Here is an 11689-nt window from a genome sequence, read left to right as displayed (position 1 = left end):
GATGCCGTCACAGACAATCCTGGGCTCGGGCTCACAAAGGCAGAGGCAATCAACCCTTTCTTTTTTTCTACCTCCCTTGAAGATTCTTTGATGCTCTGCTCTAATACTGCAGACCTGGTCTTTTTACCAGAATTTTTTTCTTCTTTAACGTCTGGGTTGTTATTCTTATATTAACATTTTGATGACCCCATCCCAGTATCAAAATATCCCCCACCAAAACGGAGTTCAAATTTGATCAAAACGTAACCCCCTAGAATTACAGAGGACAGGCAGAAGGAAAAGTCACCCTAAATCTAAATCTGACCGCTCAGGGGTCAGGCAGGGGGAAGGGGAGAAATCTGCATGCATCACTAAACTGAAACACTGCTTGGGAACTCTGGGACCGTGTCCATCTCCTGGCTTTCCTCTACTTCCCAGACAGCTGCTCGTACAGTTTGAGCACATAGTCATCCCATTCGGCCTGGTAACACGTGCCGGCCACTGGAGCCCCGAGCTCGTACTTTTTGCGGAAATTTGCCACCTTGAATTTGCCACGGTGGTCTCCAGATCCGTTGCTGAGAATGGGCTCATCACACTTCAGTGGCCTGTCCTGCTCGTAAACCAGCCAGGTGTAGCAGTGAAGGCCTGTGCCCTTGGGAGGCCCAGAGCCCACATAATCGGAGAGGACCGTACCACTGCTGATGTCGTTGCCGTTCATGTTGACCACCAGGAAAAGGTGCCATTCCCTGTATTTGGGGTCCTTCCTGCTGGGAGCATCGGGGTTTGTCAAGACCAAGGTATATAGTTTACCTGGATCAAGGCCATCCCATGCAATGCTGGGTTCTTAACCTGGGTGGGTGTCAGCACTTTGCCCAGCTCGTCAACCTCCGCCCCGCCGTAGTTGACCTGCAGCGGGTGCTGCGGCCTCTCGTCCACTTCCTGCAGGCTCAAAGGCCCGGACCACTTGCTGAGGTCCACCGGCATCGCGAAACCGAGAGGATCGGACCGCAGGGAAAGCTGCAGGAGGACTCACGCAGGGTAGCAGCCCAATCTCCCAGCAGTCTGCAAGCTGTACAGAGGCAACTCTGGGTCTTTTTTTTAAAATTCATAACAGAAAATATTTATTCAATATTAAGCACAATGGTATTTAGTACAAGTGAATGCTGGTACAAACTTTTTTTTTTTTAGTCTTGATATTTCAGATTATCTTTTTTTTTAAACATCTGTATTGGAGTATAATTGCTTTACAATGGTGTGCTAGTTTCCGTTGTTTAACAAAGTGAATCAGCTATACGTATACATATATCTCCATATCTCCTCCCTCTTGCGTCTCCCCCCCGCCATCCCACCCCTCTAGGTGGTCACAAAGCACCGAGCTGATCTTGCGTTGGGTCTTCGTTGCTGCGTGTGGGTTTTCTCTAGTTGCGGCTAGTGGGGGCTACTCTTTGTGGCAGTACGCAGACCTCTCATTGCAGTGGCTTCTCTTTATTGCAGAGCACGGGCTCTAGGTGTGCGCGGGCTTCAGTAGTTGTGGCACCTGGGCTCAGTAGTTGTGGCTCGTGGGCTGTAGAGCACAGGCTCAGCTGTTGTGGCGCATGGGCTTAGTTGCTCCACGGCATGCGGGATCTTCCCAGACCAGGGCTCAAACCTGTGTCCCCTGCATTGACAGGTGGATTCTTAACCACTGCGCCACCAGGGAAGTCCATTGGCCAGTGATTCTTGAGCCTCACTCCATGTGGGAAAGATGTTAGGAAAGGACAGAAGTGTGGGCCCAGGCCATGTGGGTTGCAATCCTCCTTCTGAGAGCTCACTAAATGCTAACGATTTTCATTACCTATGTTTTTGTTGGAAGTTTGCTTTTCTATCACTTGGGATTTCTTAAGCAGCAATGTGTCCTAACATTTTCATTTTGACCACTTTATTTATGAAAAGATAAACCCCAAGTTTTATCGTGGAAAAATGGAACAAATTTGAGATCTTTATCCTCATAATAGGAGTGCTCAATAATGTTGACTTTGAAAGTTTCTGACCTACAACAGATGAAAAAGGGGGATTGGGGTTTGTAAGTTAACAGTCAGTTGACTAAAGTGGTTTGATGTGTGGGTGGTAATGAGAGAGACAGAGGAAAAAAAGAGAGAGAGAGAGAAGGAAAGGATAGGACTTATTCCTCTTCTGTATAGTGAAAGAGAAACCAAAACTTTTCCTGCATCACAGACAGCCTCATATCAGGAATCATTAAAACTACCTAAACTCTTGCTCTTGTCAGGGTATCCCAAGAGGCAGGCCACAATCGGGCGCTATAAAGAAACCAGGGGTGGGCTTCCCTGGTGGCGCAGTGGTTGAGAGTCCGCCTGCCGATGCAGGGGACACGAGTTCGTGCCCTGGTCCGGGAAGATCCCACATACCGCGGAGCTACTAAGCCCGTGCGCCACAACAGCTGAGCCTGCGCTCTAGAGCCCGTGAGCCACAACCACTGAGCCCGCGAGCCACAACTACTGAAGCCCGCTCACCTAGAGCCTGTACTCCGCGAGAAGGCACCGCAATGAGAAGACCGCGCACCGCAACGAAGAGTAACCTCCACTCTCTACAACTAGAGGAAAGCCCCCATGTAGCAACCAAGACCCAACACAGCCAAAAATAAATAAATAATTTAATTTAATTAAAAAACAAAACTATGGTCCCTCCTCATGCACATTCTTAACTAAATGGATCAACTTAACCACAGATAATTTAGCACTCCAATGACCATTAAGAGAAACTTCCGACCTCCCCAAACTTGTTTTTCTCAGAATGAAATTAGAAGACTGTGGCTCTAAAATTAAACCGATTGAATGGGATGCATATTTTCATTGGTACCTGGAGGCTTCCAAATGTACCCAAGATTCTAAAATTGCCTCTTTACAAAATAGCATTTCTAAATTAACCAAGGTGAGAAAACAATTGAAAGAGGACCATAAAAATCTTCTGAGGCCTCTTTTCCCCCTTCCCCCATCCTCTTTGTCTCTGGAGCCAGCTTCCTCTTTCCCTTCTGTACTGTCCCCGACTCCTCTATACACTCCACTTCCTTATTCTAATCCCCTTACTGAACTTTCCTTTTTCTCTGAACCTTTCCATGTCTCCTCCTCTCCTGAACCTATTAAAATCTGCGCCTCTTAAATCAGACCCTCTGAGGATCCAAATGCTAAGCCTTGACTAACACAACATTGTAAAGCAACCATACTCCAATAAAAATGAATTTTAAAAATGTTTTAATTAAAAAAATGCTAAGTCTCTAATTTCTTATGTTCACTGTACTGAAGCTGAACTATGGGCCACAGTAAAAGATTTTCCCGAAGTAACTGAGGATCCCCAGAGATTTGCTGAGGAATTTAATATAGTCATTCAAACTTATCAACTGGGCTTCTCTGAGTTATATCAACTAATTCATATCCTTGTCAGTAAAGGCCAGGCCCATACTGAATGAAAACTGCCAATTGAGATGATCCTGAGAAATCTTTAGAATTACAACCTGGGGACAAAGAAACCCCTGTCGCCTTATTATCAGGCTCATGGAATCACCGAGTGACACCATTTGGCAATTCTTAGGGCTTTCTCAAAACCAGTTGATCAGAATAAGATTCAAGCTTGTATCCACAAGCCCAACGAGCTCATGCATGATTATTATTCAGCCAGCTCCAAATCGTCTTTAAAGAAAATTCTGGTCTTCCTTTGGGTGCTAAATCTACTTGAGTTGCCTTTAAATCTATGTTAATTAACAGGCTGAACTGAGATCTTTCTCTTCTAGTTAAAAGGACCAGGATATAATGGGAAATTATGTCCACTATAGATTTAGTTAGTTTAGAAACCCAACTCACCCAAACCCTAGATGATTCAACTTAAAGGAAGACCACTAAAATCTTTAATCTTCAATTCCAGAATTGGAGGCCTCTAAACAAAACCAAAACCCTTTTGGTGTCCATCATAATTTCTAAAAGCTAGGACACTGGAAAAATTACTGCTACAAGTTTCAGTACTCCAAGCACCTTCAATCCTCTAACCAGGCTTACCAATGTCCTCAACCCCAAAGACGCTGAGGAACTACAGGGGATTTCCCCACTTCTTTCTCTTAATTGACTTGAAGAAACTACTCTATAGATTGGGGACAAATCTCTTTCTGTCCTTTTTGCACCAGAGCTACACTCTTGGTGCTCAGCCCCACTACCATTAAAAAGCCCCTGCCTCAGAGTACTAAAATGCTTCAAATAGTGGGGGTCTCTAATAAACCTCAATAGGTTTTTATCTCTAAAACTATCCCCTTTTGCTTAGGTCCTCTAAGAGGTACTCACTGTTTTTGCCTTTGTTCCTCCACCTCTATTTACTTATTGACCCAAGATATCTTAGAAAAATAACATGCTGGAATTTCTTTCTCCCAAAAGGGAGAAACAATTCTAGAATTTGAGAGCAGCAACCAAAATAGCCAATTAGGTGAATCAAATGGCCCTTCAACAGCTTTTTCTTTTCTCCATCTCTGACACTGGAGCTAATTCCAAGAACACTAATAATTGGTCCCTATTCGGTCAGCTACCACTCTCCTTATGGGCAAAACCCTCAACTGATATTTGCAGTATCCACATGCACCTCCTATTAAGATCCAAATAGGTCCCTCAAAACTTCTCCACAAGATTAATCAATACCCCAAAATAAAGAGGCCCTTCAAGGTATTAAGCCAATAACATAAGGCCCAGGGCCTCATTACCCCCTGCACCAGTCAGTGCAACACTCTCATTTTACCTGTAAAGAAACCAAATAGTTGTGGACGGAGGCTTGTCTAGGACCTGCGAGCCATAAACAGTGTTGTCATCCCTCAACACCCTGTTGCCCCAATCCCTACACTTCACTAGCCTCCATCCCTACTGAGAGCAAATTTTTTGGTTTGATTTAATTTCTGTAGTGCTTTTTTAAAGTATCCCAGTAGATAAGTCAATATAGTATCTTTCTGTCTTTACTTGGGAAGGCCAGCAATATACCTTTACAGGAATGCCCCAGGGTTTCACTGAAAGCCCTTCTTATTTCTCACAAACTTCATTTATTTATTTATTTTTGCCACACCAGGCAGCTTGCAGGATCTTAGCTCCCCCACCAGGGATGGAACCTGTGCCCCCTGCAGTGGAAGCATAGAGTCCTAACCACTGGACCACCAGGGAAGTCCCCTCACAAAATTTAAAGGCTGATCTGGGACTTCCCTGGTGGCACAGTGGTTAAGAATCCGCCTGCCAATGCAGGGGACACGGGTTCGAGCCCTGGTCCAGGAAGATCCCACATGCTGCGGAGCAACAAAGCCCGTGTGCCACAACTACTGAGACTGTGCTCTAGAGCCTGCGAGCCACAACTGCTGAAGCCCCCACACCTAGAGCCCGTGTTCCACAGCAAGAGAAGCCACTGCAAGGAGAAGCCTGCCTACCGCAACGAAGAGTAGCCCCTGCTCATCGCAACTAGAGAAAGCCCACACACAGCAGTGAAGACCCAACACAGCCAAACAAAAAAACAAACAAAAAAAGGCTGATCTAGATGATATCAAGTTCTCTGGAGGCTCCACTTTAATAGAATGTGTGGATGACTTAGTTCTCTGCTCCCCATCTTAAGCCTCCTCACAAGAAGAAAACATCCGTTTGCTGAAACTCCTAGCCAAAAAGGGGCATAAAGTCTCTAAGGAAAAAATTACAATTTGTTCAAATTCAAGTTTGATATTTAGGACATCTATTCTCAGAACAAGGACTGCATCTAGATCCAGACAGACTTCATGGAATCTTGAACTTCCCAAAGCCCCAAATCAAATGCAAACTGCAATGTTTTCTTGGATTGGTAGGCTATTTTCTCAGCTGGATTCCCCCAAATTTCCCTTACAGCCCAACCTTTATATCCCTTGTTAAAAACTACTAAACCTGACTCTTATCACCTGGGAAGATTCAGGTGACAGGACTTTCCAAATATTAAAGGAAAATTTAATACCTTCCCCTGTCCTTGGACACCCCAATTATCAACTTCTTCTCTTCCTTTTTGTGTATGAAAAAAGAAGGGAATGCCTTTGGGATACTCACCCAAAAGTATGGGATCACCACTGACCCATAGGGTATTACAGCCAACAACTAGAACCTGGAACCTGGGGATACCTCCTAACCCCCACCTCAGAGCTGTACCTGCTACTGCCCTCTTTGTAAAGACTGAAGAAATAGTCATGGGATCCTCTTTAACCTTCTTTGTGCCACATGCTGTTGAAGCTCTTAACCCTCATCATAATCAACAATTTTCAGTAAGCCATCTCACTTCCTATGAAATCCTCCTGTTAACTGCCCCTTAAATCACTTTTCCTACTTTAATAACCTTAACCCTGCTACTCTTCTCCCCTCTTTTACAGATGACACACACACACTCCACTCCCACCCCGTGACCACTTAAAGGAAATGCACTTAGATAATGTTGACCTCTCATGGTTTACTGATGGTTCTTATTTAAAAGATGAACATGGTAACTATCGTGCTGGATATGCAATGTCAACTCTTCTTTAAGTAACTGAAGTGGCACCTTTGCCTTTGACTACTTTGGCCCAATAAGCCAAACTATGTGCACTCACATGGGCCTGTATCTTAGTCAAGGGCAAAACTGCCAACATTTACACTGACAGTAGCTATGCCTTTGGCGTGGCTCACAATTTGGGAACTTTATAGAAACAGCATGGCTTCCTTACTTTCAGCAGAGATCAAATTAAAAACAGCCTTTATGTTCAGGAATTATTAGAAACCATATTCTTACCTGCTGCTTTGTCTATTGTTAAGGTTCTGAGGCATGCTACGCTTGACTCTTTAGAAGCTAAAGGAAATCACCTTGTTAATATTTCCGCAAAAAAAAAACCCTGCCCTTTTGGGACTTCCCTGGCGGTTCAGTGGTTAAGGCTCTGCGCTTCCAATGCAGGGGGCTCGGGTTCGATTCCTGGTTGGGGAACTAAGATCCTGAATGCTGCACAGCATGGCCAAAAAAAAAAAAAAAATGCTGCCCTCAAAGGGTTATGGTCCAAAGGAATTTGGACCCTTCTGAATGTTGGATCTGTCATCAGAAAACCCAATCTGTCCATGACAGCCATGACCCTTTAGTCTTCATCTCCACTGTGACAGCTAACTATAGCCACACTCCTTTGGATATTTTTCATCAAGTCAGAACTTCTACAACTAGATTTTCCTGTACTTTGCTTTGACCTCTTCCGTGTCATAGCTCTCAATGCAGCTAACCATACCAATTCCTCCTGTACAGTTCTCAACACTAGGTTAGGTCTGCTTGCCATGGCAAAACAACTCCCTTCTGTATGGCCTTTGAGAACAAAGTCCACAGAACATGATGGTTTCTCCCTAACTGTTCACCAAACACCACTGACCCACTGAGAGGGCTAATAGAATAATCCCAATTAACTGCACTATTAATAATCAAACCCTAGCAGTAGTCTTACATGCACCACCTGATCTTATCTTTGTAACAAACAGGCCTCCTGATGGGCTTATGAATGTTTAGACAGTTGGCAGATTGGAGGCCAATGCTAGTTACTAGTATTTTTAACTGTCCCCTTGGACATTCATAATAAATCTGAAGTCTCCCATTGGTCCTGTCATTCATCTTCCCCATTAAACCTTCATTGCCACCTTAAATGGGAATTCCCAGGAGGTATACATGACTCTAGATTTGCTTTCATTGGGAGGGCACTTATTCATGCCAGTGAACAAATGAATAGAAATTTCTCTGGAGGAACTTCCCTGGCAGTTCCGTGGTTAAGGGAACTAAGACCCCACATGCTGCACAGCGTAGCCAAAAAAAAAAAAAAAGAAAGAAAGAAAGAAAGAAAAAAGAAGTCCTTCTGGAATTGGGAAAACTTGCTGATTCTACCAATAAGGCAATAGCAGCCCAACAACAATTACTTGACTCATAGGCCAGAGTAGTTTTGGATAATTGCTTAAATCTTAATTACCCAGCATTTGTGTGATTGCAAACATCACCTACTGTGCATGGATAAATCCTTCTGGAGAAGTAGAAACCCCATAGGCATACCTTAGATATATTTTGGGTTTGGTTCTAGACCACCGTAAGAATATGAATATTGCAATAAAACAAATTACATAAATTTTGATTTCCCGGTGCATATAAAAAGTTATGTTTAGGGCTTCCCTGGTGGCACAGTGGTTGAGAGTCTGCCTGCCGATGCAGAGGACATGGGTTCGTGCCCCGGTCCGGGAAGATCCCACGTGCTGCGGAGCGGCTGGGCCCGTGAGCCATGGCCACTGAGCCTGCACGTCCGGAGCCTGTGCTCTGCAAAGGTAGAGGCCACAGCAGTGAGAGGCCCGTGTACCGCAAAAAAAAAAAAAGTTATGTTTACACTATACTGTAGTATGTTCGGTGTACAATGGCATTATGTCTAAAAAACAATGTACATACCTTAATTAAAAAACACTTTATTGTAAAAGAATGTTAACCGTCATCTGAGCCTTCAGCGGGTCATAATCTTTTTGCTGGTGGAAGGTTTGAAATATTGTGAGAATTACCGAAATGTGACATAGAGACACAAAATGAGCACATGCTGTCAGAAAAATGGTGCCAATAGACTTGGTCAATGCAGAGTTGCCATAAACCTTCAAGTTGTAAAAAAAAAAAAACCCTCTATATCTACGAAGCACAATAAAATGAAGTGCAGTAAAACGAAGTATGCCTGTACATAAAGTTAGGGAACAAGCATATTGGCTACAACAAATTTCACTGACAATCCATGGTCCTTTGATTTGCTTTTGGCTTAAAATCCCAACTTTAGTGGTCTTTTATTGATATAGAAATATTCAGTAATTTACACAATATTTAAAAAATTATTTTTATCAGTTTCTAAGTTACTGTGTAAGATTTAACTTAATGTACCAGTTAATGGTCTATCAGAAGATTATATTCTTCTGCCTGGAAGTCTTCATTAAGAAAAAGGAGATTTTTGGGGGGGAACTTCCCTGGTGTGCAGTGGTTAAGACTCTGCACTCCTAATGCAGGGGATCCAGGTTCGATCCCCGGCCAGGGAACTAGATCTCACATGCATGCTGTAACTAAGAACTTGCATGCCACAATTCTAAGGAGCCCATATGCCGCAACTAAGGAGGCTGCCTGCTGCAACTAAGACCCAGCGCAACCAAAATAAATATTTTTAAAAAAGGAAAGGGGCTTCCCTGGTAGTGCAGTGGTTAAGAATCTGCCTGCCAGTGTAAGGAACATGGGTTTGAGCCCTGGTCCGGGAAGATCCCACATGCCACGGAGCAACTAAGTCCGTGTGCCACAACTACTGAGCTCTGCGCTCTACAGCCATAAGCCACAACTACTGAGCCCACGTGCCACAACTACTGAAGCCCACGCATCTAGAGCCTGTGCTCTGCAACAAGAGAAGCCACCACAATGAGAAGCCTGCGCACCGCAACGAATAGCCCCTGCTCACTGCAACTAGAGAAAGCCTGTGTGCAGCAACGAAGACCCAACACAGCCAAAATTAAATAAATAAAATAAATTGATTTTAAAAAAGGATATTTTTTGATGTTTTATAATACAATAATATCAAAACAAAACTCATTAAAAAAACTTGTTTTATTATGGAAAATTTCAAAACTACAGAAAAATAAAGAGAATAGTATAATTTAAAAAAAAGAGAGAGAACTGACCAACAAAGATGAAAATGCAGCAAATAAATGAAAAGTGATAATGCTGGGAGTGAAACTGGAGTTGAGTATAAATGGAGTTACAGAAGAACTAGCTAAATGGGGGAATGTTGACACTGCCGCTGTTCAGGAGACTAGATCTGCAGCCAGAGGAACTTGTTGAAGGGGAACTGATCAACAGAAATGAGGAAAGACCCAACACAGACAAAAATAAATAATACATAAATTGTTTAAAAAGTGGAAAGGATACAATGTTGCAAGCTGATCCAAATTTATAAAGGAGTATGACAGCTCACCAAGGCATTGAGAAGATGCTCGCTCTATTATTGTAAATTATACAATGAAAAGAAGAAGCAAGCATCCTTCAGACTACTCTTGGGAAGTTTTTACAAATAAAACGCTTTAGGGGATTCCTTGGTGGTCCAGTGGTTAGGACTCTGAGCTTCCACTGCAGGGGGCGCGGTTTGATTCCTGGTCGTGGAATTAAGATCCTGCATGCCACACAGAGTGCCCAAAAAAAAAAAAAAAAAAAGTTAAAAAAACCCCACTTTAACGCAGACGTAGAGAATGGACTTGAGGACATGGGGAGGGGGAAGGGTAAGCTGGGACGAAGTGAGAGAGTGGCATGGACATATATACACTACCAAATGTAAAGTAGGTAGGTAGTTGGAAACAGCTGCACAGCACAGGGAGATCAGCTCGGTGCTTTGTGACCACCTAGAGGGGTGGGATAGGGAGGGTGGGAGGGAGACGTAAGAGGGAGGGGATATGGGGATACATGTATACATATAGCTGATTCACTTTGTTATACAGCAGAAACTAACACAACATTGTAAAGCTACAATAAAGACGTTAAAAAAAAACCCCACGTTAATGCTCAAGTTTTCTAATAAGCTATAGAATACAAAATAAATATCATTTTTCGTATTGTTTTAATTTCCCAATACACTTTTTTTTTTTTTTGGTGTGGGGAGAATTAGCTCACCTTTTAATTGAGAGTGTGAGAAGGAAAGAGTAAACATGTTAACTTTAGCAGCAAGAATGCTGCTCTAAGGATTATGAAAGGCAAGTTGGCTTTTATCCCATTTGATGCCAGTATATGTGTATACAAGTCATAATCCACAAGGAGTGTTTAAGGGCAAAAATGTAGCTTCTTAGTATACAAAAGCTAATGAGCATTTGAAAAATATTTGCACTTGGAAATTAAATAAAACCTTAGTAACAGGGCTGTGTGCGAGTCTGGTGATATCTGCTCAAGAACGGCCCTATGCTGGCACCAGAGGAACATTGCTTGTCTAGGTGTTTTTATACTGCAGAGCTGGTTGGAAGACAGGTTACAACTGGAAAAGCCAAAGAAAAGCTTCCATTAACTTCATCTTATTTTAGGGTTCTGGTTCTTGGAACTCTTCAGCTTCCATCTAAGAATGTTGGTCTGTGTCTTCCAAACGGGAGAATATTTTTCTTGGTTGAGCTTTTCTTTTTCTTTTGATTTTATCTCCACCACTTTATGAGCTCTTTCAGCCCACCACTTTTTCCAGAAATCCTGGAAGAGGACCACCACAATTACTATTCTGACCATCAGTGCACAAGCTGAGCCGACGGCCAGAGCAAGGAAGTGGATCTCAGAGACACGTACAGTGCACGATGCTGAGCCAGATCTCCCCTATCAGCACATCAACATCACGTGGGTTCTTCACCTGGCAGGTTTATGTCCCACTGTCATCAAACTGCAGCTTACAGAGGATGATGGAGACATCATACCGGCTCGGGGTTCCCATCCCAGACCACCCGGTCCTTGAAACGCCTACTCATGGGTTTGAAGGGATCCACATGGTAGTCGAAAACAAACTGCTCAGACGCCCCCATCTCCAGGTCGCTGTTAGTGCATCAGCCATAGGGGCAAAGCTGGAGAAAGTGCACAGAAGATAAAGAGAATTAAGTTGTCCTATTCTTGTGTTTAGAGAGTGTACCATAAAGCTCAGGGAATTTTATTCTCTTTTTTTTTTTTT

General features: G+C 43.3%; 2 pseudogenes; both read right to left on the bottom strand.

Annotated features, from left to right (window-relative positions):
• Positions 1-351: 351 nt before the first annotated feature.
• On the bottom strand, positions 352-972 carry LOC112413298 (phosphatidylethanolamine-binding protein 1 pseudogene; annotated as a pseudogene).
• Positions 973-11052: 10080 nt separating this feature from the next.
• The window catches only part of LOC112413297 (myelin protein zero-like protein 2 pseudogene), a 5721-nt pseudogene continuing 5084 nt past the window's right edge, over positions 11053-11689 (bottom strand).

This window comes from Neophocaena asiaeorientalis, unplaced genomic scaffold (assembly GCF_003031525.2).
Source record: "Neophocaena asiaeorientalis asiaeorientalis breed wild unplaced genomic scaffold, Neophocaena_asiaeorientalis_V1.1 scaffold183, whole genome shotgun sequence".
Classification (NCBI taxonomy): Eukaryota; Metazoa; Chordata; class Mammalia; order Artiodactyla; family Phocoenidae; genus Neophocaena; species Neophocaena asiaeorientalis.
Note: the sequence above shows the minus strand (reverse complement) of the source record. Positions and strands in the feature narration are given on the sequence as shown.